Genomic DNA, 12,524 nt, shown 5'->3' on the forward strand with positions numbered 1-12,524 from the left:
ATTAATACAATTAAGGCACCATCCTTGGCCTATAAGATCAGCCTACATGAATAGACACATAGAATAATTTGAATGTAATCAGGGTGACAGGAAAACTGGTTGAAATGCAATAAATCAGAAATATCAATGGTAAGAATGTATGAGAGCTCATCGGGGCAATGTCTAGGCACCTCACCACTTCAGATAAAAAGCATCCTGGGTCAGAAACTGCCACTCTGCCCTCCCACCCTACTCAACTTGTAAATGTGACCCAGATAATGTCTTCTAGACTGGCACTCCTATGATAGTGGGGCTGGTGAGAGCTGGCATGGAGGAAGGGGAGCCAGCCTGGTCAGCAGATGAACCAGATGTGAGCAGATGATGTAGAGGCGTTGGCATATAGACTGTCTGCTCCTTTTAAGCAGGAATCATATCTACCCACTCTATTGTACTGTACTTTCTCCAAAGCACTTAGTACAGAACTCCATACAAGTGCTCAGTAAATACTGATGATTATGTCACATTTTCCATGGGTGCTGCAATAAGGCTGCTCCTTGTAGAGCTGCTTTATTGGATTTATTACCTGAGAAATCCTCCCCCAAAATATGAAGTTTCTAATATGCATTTATCACCAGTTACATTCATTCATCCATTCAATCATATTTATTGAGTGCTTACTGTGTGCAGAGCACTGTACTAAGTGCTTGGAATGTACAATTTGGCAACCGATAGAGACAATCCCTGCCCAACAATGGGTTCACAGTCTTACATGGGTATGTGTGTGTGATTGAGATAATTCAGTTATTAATTGAGGTCAATAGCCTGTCTTCTAGAAACAAGGAATTGCCGATCATCATATATTAAAGTGGGCCATGCTGCTGAAGTTTGTTAGGGGTTTGGTTCTGGATCTCCTTTTAATTCCCAATCTATAATCCCTCTCTCACCTCTCAAAGTCTCACCTGGAGAGTTTCCAGTACTCTACCAGTCTCGGTTATAGGAGGGAGAGTCAAGCAGAGGCCTATCCATTCCATTCCTAGCTTGGGCAGAGTTTAGCGAGTGGAAAGCAATCTGATACAAGTCGAAACTCACCTGTGCTGGGCAGCAGCGGCATGGGAGAGAGTTGAGGGTGGAAACCCAGGTTTACTGCACAGAAGGAAGCTACGGTAAACCGCTTCCATATTTTTACCAAGAAACCTCTATGGATCCACTACCAGAACGTTTGCAGATGGAGATGGGGCTTTCTGGGAGAGATGAGTCAATGGCGTCGCTATGGATCGGACACAACTCAACAGCATAAGACAACAACAACAATATATTAAAGTGGAACTTCTTTCATATTTCAGGACTCCTGGGGGTTACCAATCCTATTCAAACGTTCAATCAGTCACATTTATTGAGCGGATACCATGTGCAGAGCATTGCACTAAACATTTGGGAGAATGTACTGACCTGTGTTTGGATGCTGACATTCCCTTTAATATCAGCATGAATTAAACAATGTATAATTTCATTTTTATCTGTAAAATCAGCATCTCAGCTACACCATCAACATTTTGGCCAACACAAAATTGTCACAAATTAAAATGATGAATCATTTGCTCCTGGGTACAGTGAAAAATACCCTGGGGTTCAAGAAAGAAAAGGTCTGTTAACTAAATAAATGTTCTTTCAGCAAAAGTAAAGACCACCCTCTACCTAATTTAGTTTTCATAATAACAGTGAATGAACTATGTCTCTCAGTAAAAATAGGGAAGATTAAATCCTCATTAGTTTCACCCCTATCATTATTGAAAAACATGAAGGGCAGCTTTAAGCTGTCTAGATTGACTCCATGCTTGTCCATTTTCTCCCAAATTACCATGGCTACACAAGGATTAGGAATGAAGAGATTTAGCCTTTGGTGAAGTTTAAAAAGAAAATGACATTTGGTAAATGTCTACTGGTGTTTATATCCAGCAAATATTTAGCTTGTGCCCTGGAAAACTTAAATGCATGTCAATAAAAATCTGTCAAATTTTGTTATGAGGTTTGATGAACTAGATCACAGGAACAACTCCTATTGATTTCATTTCCCAGCTGTCATCTGGCCAAAAGCCCACTTACTGTGGGCTAAGAGCGAGGCAGTGGAGGGTGATGCCTTTGGGTGTTAGCCCATCAAAAGGATAATGCTAACCTGGGAATCTGGGAAGAGAATGTGCTCTGCATTTCCTTCTTTCCTTCCTCTGCCTCATCCTTTCACTCTGTCCTTTCTTCCTCTCGCTTTCCCCTCCCTCTGTTGCTAATTCAGTTTATTCCTCTGACATTCACCCAAAGACTTTCTTTCTCTTCTTTCCCTCCTCCGTTTAAGTTGTTCCTGCATGGGTACCAGGGAGACACTCTCTACACTCTCTTCATTTTCATTCATATCCTCTGCACCTCCCTCCCACCCTATTCTCATTTATTGCACCATCTCACTTCTTACCTGCTCCTTCTCTGTTTCTCATTCACCCTGGTTCGGTATTTTAACAGAGCTTCGCAACTGCCTTTAAGGTTTAGGTGAGATCACTGTACTTATTTTTTCCAATCAAGGAGGTTACATGGGGCAGGATTCAATCAGTCACATGTATTGAGCACTTACTGTGTGCAAGAGCACTGTTCTAATCTTACTGTGACTCAGTTTCCTCACCTGTAAAATGGGGATACGATAGATTTTGATCCCCTTTTAAGACACAGTCTGATCTTATACTTTGTATCTACCCTGGCATGTAGGACATAGTAAGTGCTTAATATCATAAAAATTAATAACTAATTTGAAGAAGAAATAGTGTACAAAGACATGTACATAAGTACTATTGGTGTGAGTATCCAAGTGCTCAGCTAATGTGAAGTGCTGAAGTGACATCCGTAAGTGATATAGAGGAGGGATAGAAGTGCTTAGTACAGTGCTCTGAACAGACTAAGTGCTCAGTAAATATGATCAAATGAATATGAAAGATTAATCAGGGAAGACCTCCTGGATGGGGTGTGATTTAAGAAGGGCTTTGAAGATGGGGAGAGGAGTGGTCTGCCCTGTGTGAAAGGGGGACACCTGGTTTAGTGGAAAGAGCATGCACCTGGGAATCAGAGGACATGGGTTCTAATCCTGGCTGCACTATTTGTCTATTGTGTGACCTTGGACAAGTCACTTAACTTCTCTGTGCCTCAGTTCTTTCATCTGTAAAATGGGGAAGAAGACTGTGAGCTCTATGTGGGACAGGACTGTGTCTGACCAATTATCTAGTAGCTACCCCAGCACTTTGTACAGTGTCTGGCACATAGTAAGTGCTTAACAAATACCAATCAAGCAATTCAGCAAGGCAAGACATAAGCAGTGAGAAAGATGAGATTGAGGTCCAATGAGTGGTTCGGTTTAAGAGGAGCCAGGTGTGCAAGCTGGCATGTAGGGGGAGAAGAAAGAGAAGACAACCGATAAAATGAGCTTTGTATGAAAACGTATTGTGTGAACCTCACAAGGTACCATAATAATGATAGCATTTGTTAAGAGCTTACTATTTGCCAAGCACTGTTCTCCTGCATGCCTACTCACTTGGTGGAGCCACTGCCCTCACGGGACCAGGAATGGCAGAGTTAATAGAGTACCCATAGTACAGCACAAACTACAAGTCTGGTGATCACTTCCTTCAAGAACAATCTCAGTTTTTATGTCTTCGAGACTGGACTAAAGCTTCTCTGTTGCTCATCATATCATCGTCATATTTCCCATTCAATAAATAAAATTTTGTTTAAGTAACAAAATATTTGATCTAAAAATCAATCACTGATATTTACTGAATCTTTCCTTTGAGAAGAGCATTATACTAAGCACCTGGGAGAGTGCAGTAAAGTGAGTAGACATGAACCCTGACCTCAAATAGTTTACATTCTAATGGGGAAAGCACCTGCAAGATGCTAATAATTTCGAGATGAGGTTCAAACCTATGCTGAATAAAATACATGCAGTTATGTGTAAATGAGTTCTATTTTCATCCATTCATTCATTCAATAGTATTTATTGAGCACTTACTATGTGCAGAACACTGTAGTAAGGGCTTGGAAAGTGCAATTTGGGCAACAGATAGAGACAATCCCTACCCAACAATGGCTCACAGTCTAGAAGGGAGAGACAGACAACAAAACAAGTAAGCATCAATAACATCAAAATAGAAAAATAGAATTATAGGTATGTATACATCATTAATAAAATAAATAGAATAATAAAGAAGTACAAATATACACAAGTGCTGTGGGGTGGGGAAGAGAGTAGAGCAGAGGGAGGGAGTAGGGGCGATGGGGAGGGGAAAAGGAGCAGAGGAAAAGGGAGACTCAGTCTGGGAGGGCCTCCTGGAGGACATGAGCTCTCACTAGGGGAGAGAGCTAGTTTTGCAGATGTGAGGAGGGAGGGCATTCCAGGGCAGGTAGGATGTGGGCCAGGGGTCGTTGGCGGGACAGGCAAAAACGAGACACAGTGAGGAGGTTAGCTCCAGAAGAGTGGAGTGTGTGGGCTTGGCTGTAGACAGAGAGAAGGGAGGTGAGATAAGATGGGGCAAGGTGATGGAGGGCTTTGAAGCCAATAGTGAGGAGTTTTTGCTTCACATGAAGGGTTGTTAGGCAACCGCTGGAGATTTTTGAGGAGGGGGGTGACATGACCAGAGCATTTCTGTAGAAAGATAATCTGGGCAGCAGAGTCAAGTATAGACTGAAGCGGGGAGAGATAGGAAGATGGGAGATCAGAAAGGAGACTGAAGCAGTAATCCAGTTGGGATAAAATAACAGACTGTACCAACAAAGTAGCAGTTTGGATGGAGAGGAAAGGGAAGATCTTGGCGATGTTGTGAAGATGAGACTGGCAGGTTTTGGTGTTGGATTGGATGTGTGGAGTGAATGAGAGAGCAGAGTTTAGGATGACACCAAGGTTGCAGGCTTGTGAGACAGGAAGGATGGTAGTGCCGTCCACAGTGTTTCAGTAACAGTGAGTAGGCTCCTTGAGGACAGTGATTGTGTCTACCTATTCTTTGTACTGTACTCTCCCAAGAGCTTAATATAATTTTCTGTATACTATAAGAACCCAAGGAAAAAACACTGATTGATTGATAACCACCTGTTTTAGGCACCCCCATTATACAACCTTTAGCATTTCTTGGCTCTCAGAAGCTTGATTCCATTATAGGCACGACATTCATAACATTCTAAACTGGTGCAAAACACTTTCTTATCTAAGCTTTTCAGAAACAAAATATTTTTGTTCATCTTGTTGGAAATAAGGTTTCATTACAATATGTTTTTCAGTGGTATATGCATGTTTAACCCTGGATTGCTCTGAGCCCTTTGAATTTGTCTAATGAATTCCAGTGAATGTTCTACCAAGACTTAACCTAAGGTTGAAGAGAAAACAAATACTCAAAGTTTCTGGTAATACCTGAGTTTTTAGTTCAGACAGCAAGTTGTTCTGAAACCTACGTCACTCTAATAACAGAACACCACCATTACTTCTAAGTTTTTTAACACAGTTACAACTACCCAGTTAACTCCCTGCAGTGAATTTTGGATTATACAATCATACTACTGGAAACCAGTAGACTCTGCAGGGAAAACAAGATCTGTTTCCTTTCTTTCTCTCCACTGTACTTTCCCAAGCATTTATTGAGGTGATCTGCACAGAGTAGGCACTGTAAGCACTCAGTGGGATTTATTGAGCATTTACTACATGCAGAGTACTGTGTTTAGTGCTTGAGAGAGAACAATACAAGAGAATTAGCAGACATGTTCCCTAAAAGACTGTAATACTATTGATTGATAAATTCTCAACTGACTGTATACAGTCCTCTCTGTTTTAAGTTAGTTTGACCTTTTTCTCTTGACTTCATAGTCTCCACCAGCTGGATTCCTCCTCATTCCCCCTTCTAGAGGTTGGCTGGAAGTTCTATGCCCCACCACTCTCAGGTGCTATGTGATCCCTGCTTTGTCTTTCTTATGTCATTCATCTTTACTAGAACCCTCTTTTCTTCTCCTTCCTTTTCCCCAGTTGTTGTCCCCACTTGGTCATCCAGAGTCCCACATGCATTTATTCATGGCATAGTGAATAGAGCACTAGGCTGGGAGTCAAAAGGTCATGGGTTCTAATTCCAGGTTCACCACTTATCAACTGTGTGACCTAGGGCAAATCAGTTCCCTCATCTGTAAGATGAGGATTGAGGTTGTGAGCCCCAAATGGGACAGGGACCATGCCCAACACAATTTGCTTGTATCCATCTCAGCAGTTAGTACAGTGTCTGGCACATAGTAAGTGCTTAAGTACAATTATTATTATTATTAATTTTATTATTATGCATTCATTCAATCATATTTACTGAGTTCTTCCTATATGCAGAGAACTGTACTAAGCACTTGTACGATATAACAATAAATGGTCACATTTCCTGTCCAAAATGAGCTTATCGTCTAGAGGTGGGGAGACAGACATCAGTACAGATAAGTAAAATTACAGATATGTACATAAGTGTGTGGGGCTGGGAGGGGTGAAGAGAAAAGGGAGCAAGTCAGGGTAATGAAGAAGGGAGTGGGAGCTGAGGTAAAGTGAGGCTTTGACTACTATCTCTACGCAGATGACACGCAGATCTACATCTCCGCCCCTGTCCTCTCCCCCTCCCTTCAGGCTCGCATCTCCTCCTGCCTCCGGGACGTCTCCACCTGGATGTCGGCCCGCCACCTAAAACTCAACATGAGCAAGACTGAGCTCCTCATCTTCCCTCCCAAACCCGGTCCGCTCCCAGACTTCTCTATCACCGTGGATGGCACGACCATCCTTCCCGTCCCGCAGGCCCACAACCTCGGTGTCATCCTTGACTCGTCCCTCTCATTCACCCCACACATCCTATCCGTTACCAAGACCTGCCGGTTTCACCTCTACAATATCGCCAAGATCCGCCCTTTCCTCTCCACCCAGACGGCTACCTTACTATTACGGGCTCTCGTTATATCCCGGCTAGACTACTGTGTCAGCCTTCTCTCTGACCTCCCTTCCTCCTCTCTCGCCCCGCTCCGGTCTATTCTTCACTCCGCTGCCCGGCTCATCTTCCTGCAGAAACGATCTGGGCATGTCACTCCCCTTCTTAAACAACTCCAGTGGTTGCCTATCGACCTCCGCTGCAAACAAAAACTCCTCACTCTAGGCTTCAAGGCTCTCCATCACCTTGCCCCTTCCTACCTCTCCTCCCTTCTCTCTTTCTACCGCTCACCCCGCACGCTCCGCTCCTCTGCCGCCCACCTCCTCACCGTCCCTCGGTCTCGCCTATCCCGCCGTCGACCCCTGGGTCACGTCCTCCCGCGGTCCCGGAACGCCCTCCCTCCTCACCTCCGCCAAACTGATTCTCTTTCCCTCTTCAAAACCTTACTTAAAAATCACCTCTTCCAAGAGGCGTTCCCAGACTGAGCTCCTCTTCCCCCTCTACTCCCTCTGCCATCCCCCCTTTACCTCTCCGCAGCTAAAGCTTCATTTTCCCCTTTTCCCTCTGCTCCTCCACCTCTCCCTTCCCATCCCCACAGCACTGTACTTGTCCGCTCAACTGTATATATTTTCGTTACCCTATTTATTTTGTTAATGAATTGTACATCGCCTTGATTCTATTTAGTTGCCATTGTTTTTACGAGATGTTCTTCCCCTTGACGCTGTTTAGTGCCACTGTTCTTGTCTGTCCGTCTCCCCTGATTAGACTGTAAGCCCGTCAAACGGCAGGGACTGTCTCTATCTGTTGCCGACTTGTTCATCCCAAGCGCTTAGTACAGTGCTCTGCACATAGTAAGCGCTCAAGAAATACTATTGAATGAATGAATGAATGAGGCTTAGTCTGGGAAGGCCTCTTAGAGCTGTGCCTTCAATAAGGCTTTGCAGGGGCATAGAGTTGAGAAGGGAGGGCATTCCAGGCCAGAGGCAGGACGTGGGCTTGGGGTAGGTGGCTAGGCAGGTGGGATCAAAACATAGTGAGATTTGGGTATCATCTGCATTGAGGTGGTAGTTGAAGCCATGGGAATGAATGACTTCAAGGGAACGAGTGAATATGGAGAATAGAAGGGGACGCAGAAGATTCTGCAGTTTACAATAGCAGGGAGAACATTGTCAAAATCACTACCTGCATTCATGGAACAATTTGATGAAAATTTTAGAAGCATCAATGCTCAAGGACATTATATGTACTAGAGGATCAAGTAATTGTAAAATCCAGAAGGGCAAGGACCATAAATATCTTTTATTCTTATTGCACTCTTTCAAACATTTAATAAATACTACTCTTAATGCTCAGAAATTTAATAATATCTTTCTTATTCTGTATTTAAGATTAGCATGCTACATTTATAATCTCTCCATTTTTTAATTTTGCAAAAACAAGCCCTTCACTTGGCTAAGGAGAATCAGGAATGTGATTGCCTGCCATTCTTACTGATAGCATAGCTTGATTTACTGTAAACTTTAGGGAAGAAAAAACAAACAGCTGTATATATATATGCACAAGAGCACAATCTCATTTTGCCTAACATACAGTGAAAATTATTTCTTATATCTCTGGTAGCTGGGATATATTCCTTATATTTGCTTAGTGTTAACCTCCACCTTTCCAAATGTTCATTATTCAGAGCTGGAAAACATTTAAACTCAAAGTAAATTTTATTTTCAACTGGCAAAGACCATGTCTTTTATACTTAGTACATACTCCCAGACACCTGGTACTGTGCTCTGCACACAGTAGGGGCTTAATAAATACTAATGAAGTAAGTAAAAGATATAAACCAGGGATGTTATGGTCTCAGAAATTCTACATAATTTCAACATCTGTCATATGAGCTCATCAAAAAGCACAGCTATAGCTTATTGAATTCTATCCAGCTGCTCTATTAGTGATGGTGTTTCACTCTTCATGTAAGTTACTGACACTTTTGTAAGGCTCCCTGAGACTGTTCAGTACGAAAACTCAATATTCCACATTTCAAAGCGATAAAATGCTTTCATTAATAAGTAAACTTGTTTGTGATATCATCTCATCTGCAAGTGGCTCTTCCATTGGCTTCTTAGCTCGAAAAAATTTTTCCCAACCAATATAAAATTATTCTATAGTTGCGGTGAAAATTACCATCTGAAGAATAAAATAAAAATGGCTAAACACCAGCAGTTCATTTAAAGCTGAAGTATTGATCTATCAGATTTTGCCAGTTCTGAATGATTCCAGATTTTCTCCTAAACATTCATTGTATGCTATCTCAAAAATAAATATTGTACAGTGTTTCCAGACACCAGAGGGATGTTTAGTATTTGATTTTGGAAATTATTTCTTAACTAGCACTGAGAGAGTGGAAATATTTTTCATTCACAGGTGAAGTTGGAAAGCAGTATTGAGAAAAAAGTCACGTGGCAGAATGTGGTAAATTAAATCTCTTAATGAATTGTCCCTACATTTGAAGAGTCTTTCTCTAGGACATGTCTTTGGTTAGTGGTCTTGTTGCCATCAGTAGGTTTTGAACAACTCTGGAAGGTTTCTAGGGTGTCTTTTGCTAATTGCTATCAGTTTGTGTGTCATATTTATCCATTAGACTCGGTTTAGTTATACATCTGTTCAAATTAGTGGCACAAAATCACTACCTCCTGGGAAGCAAAGAAAGGTGCATGTTATAGAAAGAGATCAAGTCATGGAGCTTTCAATTAAATTTCTTCTTATTGTTCTCTTATGACCTAAGAAGGAAAACCTCTTTTTTTCCCTTCAATCTTTACAAGAAAGGTCAACTAATTACCGGAATAAGCAACACCTGGGATGCAGCAGAGATGGCATTTAGAGAAAGGGAAGTGTTTGAATCAGCAGGTTCGGAGATCTTAAATCCTAGATTATTGAAGGAAATGAATGAACCCATATTGAGCCATCAAACATCATCTTTGAGAACATAGGGCTTACCAAAGAAGAGGACAAAGTCTGGAAAAGGGCCAACCGGGGGCTTAGCTTCAAAGGAAGGGAAAAGTTTCACTAGCGAAGTCGGAAAAACAAAATCCTGTTATAAAATATACACCTCAGAACCAAATATCAATCCCAGTGCTGGGACCCAGATAAGGCCAGTTAGCTCACTCCTGTGTCAAACATCTGATACCTCATGACTTTGTCCAGCCACATAAATCCAGCTCCATCTAATGAATCTGAAATCCTTCTTCCATCTAATGTTGGCATTTGTTAAGCGCTTACTATGTGCAGAGCACTGTTCTAAGCGCTGGGGTAGACACAGGGGAATCAGGTTGTCCCACATGGGGCTCACAGTCTTAATCCCCATTTTACAGATGAGGGAACTGAGGCACAGAGAAGTTAAGCGACTTGCCCACAGTCACACAGCTGACAAGTGGCAGAGCTGGGATTTGAACTCATGAGCCCTGACTCCAAAGCCCGCGCTCTTTCCACTGCGCCACGCTGCTTCCAGGATCAGGTGATTCTGGTGAATCTTGTCCAGATGTCCGGGGACAGATAAAATTCATTTGAGAGAGTCTGGACCAGCAGCCATCAAGATTCTGAGGACCATTTGCCTTCACAGGTTTCACTCTCCTGTCCAGGTTCGAAAAGGACTCCTTGGGCACATCAATCAGGATGTGACTCCTTAATAGCACATCTCCTCAAATTAACATGACAAGACCACTCTCCTCATCCCTCACCAGGACTTCAGATTGGCTTAGGGATCTCGGGGCCAATCTGCCTTTGGACAACAAGCCTGAGTTACGACCAAGGGGCAGTAGATGACAGATCCCTCTCCAGAAATCTGATGAGGTTCTCCTTATCTATCAGGCCACAGTAATTCTCAGGACCAATTCTACAAGTAACTCTGCTACCAGTAAAGGCCCAGGGTACTCAAGGACACAAGAACTCTGAACCAGGCAGCTGTGCTTCCTGGCTGCAGAGAAATCTTTTATGCAAATGACCCAAAGTGGCTTTAAAAGATACTTAACTCCACCCCTCAAAGCCTAAAGGAGATAAATTGGGCATTGGGTTCAATTCTTGCTTTTAAGAACACTAATAATACTACTAATAATAATACTGGCATTTGTAAAGTGCTTACTATATGCCAAGTACTGCTCTAAGTACGGGCTAGATACAAGGTATTCAGGTTGTCCCCTGTGGGACTCACAGCCTTAATCTCCATTTTACAGTTGGGGTAACTGAAGCAGAGAGAGGTTTAGTGGCTTGTCCAAGGACAAACAGCAGTCAAGTGGTGGAGCCAGGATTAGAACCCACATCCTCTGACTCGCAAGCCCATGTGCTTACCTCTAAGTCATGCTGCTTCTCAGTGCTTAGGTATGTTACAGTATATAAATATATATATATATATATTCATTTAATAGCATTTATTGAGTGCTTACTATGTGCAGAGCACTGTACTAAGCGCTTGGAATGTGCAAATGGGTAACAGATAGAGACAGTCCCTGAACTTTGATGGGCTTACAGTCTAACTGGGGGAGACAGACAGAGAAGAACAATGGCAATAAATAGAATCAAGGGGAAGAACATCTCATTAAAACAATAGCAAAGAAATAGAATCAAGGTGATGTACATCTCATTAACAAAATAAATAGGGTGATGAAGATATACACAGTTGAGCGGATGAGTACAGTGCTGAGGGGATGGGATGGGAGAGGGGGAGGAGCAGAGGGAAAGGGAGGAGAAGAGGGTTTAGCTGCGGAGAGGTGAAGGCGGGGGTAGGGGAAGCAGAGGGAAAAGGGGAGCTCAGCCTGGGAAGGCCTCTTGGAGGAGGTGAGCTTTAAGTAGGGTTTTGAAGAGGGGAAGAGAATTAGTTTGGTGGAGGTGAGGAGGGAGGGCATTCCAGGACCATGGGAGGACGTGGCCCAGGGGTTGACGGTGGGATAGGTGAGAACAGGGGACAGTGAGGAGGTGGGCGGCAGAGGACCGGAGCGTGCAGGGTGGGCAGTAGAAAGAGAGAAGGGAGGAGAGGTAGGAGGGGGCAAGGTGATGGAGAGCCTTGAAGCCTAGAGTGAGAAATTCTTGTTTTGTGCAGAGGTTGATAGGCAACCACTGAAGGTTTTTAAGAAGGGGAGTGACATGCCCAGAGCGTTTTTGCAGGAAGATGAGCCAGGCAGCGGAGTGAAGAATAGACTGGAGTGGGGCGAGAGAAGAAGGGAGATCAGAGAGAAGGCTGACACAGTAGTCTAGCCGGGATATAACGAGAGCCTGTAGCAGTAAGATAGCTGTTTGGGTGGAGAGGAAAGGCAGATCTTGGCGATATTATAAAGGTGAGACTGGCAAGTTTTGGTAATGGATCGGATGTGTGGGGTGAACGAGAGAGACGAGTCAAAGATGACACCGAGGTTGTAGGCCTGAGAGACGGGAAGGATGGTCGTACCATCCACAGTGATAGGGAAGTCAGGGAGAGGACCGGGCTTGGGAGGGAAGATGAGGAACTCAGTTTTGGTCATGTTGAGTTTTAGGTGGTGGGCAGACATCCAGGTAGAGACGTCTTGGAGGCAGGAGGAGATATGAGGCTGAAGGGAGGGG

The 12,524-nt window shown here is 43.3% G+C and overlaps 1 protein-coding gene and 1 non-coding gene across 3 annotated transcripts in view; one reads left to right on the plus strand and one right to left on the minus strand.

Annotated features, from left to right (window-relative positions):
* Positions 1-12,524, minus strand: part of PRKG1 (protein kinase cGMP-dependent 1) — a 1,170,280-nt gene that overhangs the window by 990,790 nt on the left and 166,966 nt on the right. The gene's annotated exons all lie outside the window — the stretch shown is intronic.
* LOC114811005 lies at positions 921-1,058 on the plus strand. The gene has a single exon (XR_003758690.1). It is a non-coding gene; the product is annotated as a small nucleolar RNA SNORA7 (small nucleolar RNA).

The sequence above is a fragment of the Ornithorhynchus anatinus genome, chromosome 3, assembly GCF_004115215.2.
Source record: "Ornithorhynchus anatinus isolate Pmale09 chromosome 3, mOrnAna1.pri.v4, whole genome shotgun sequence".
In the NCBI taxonomy this organism is placed as follows: domain Eukaryota; kingdom Metazoa; phylum Chordata; class Mammalia; order Monotremata; family Ornithorhynchidae; genus Ornithorhynchus; species Ornithorhynchus anatinus.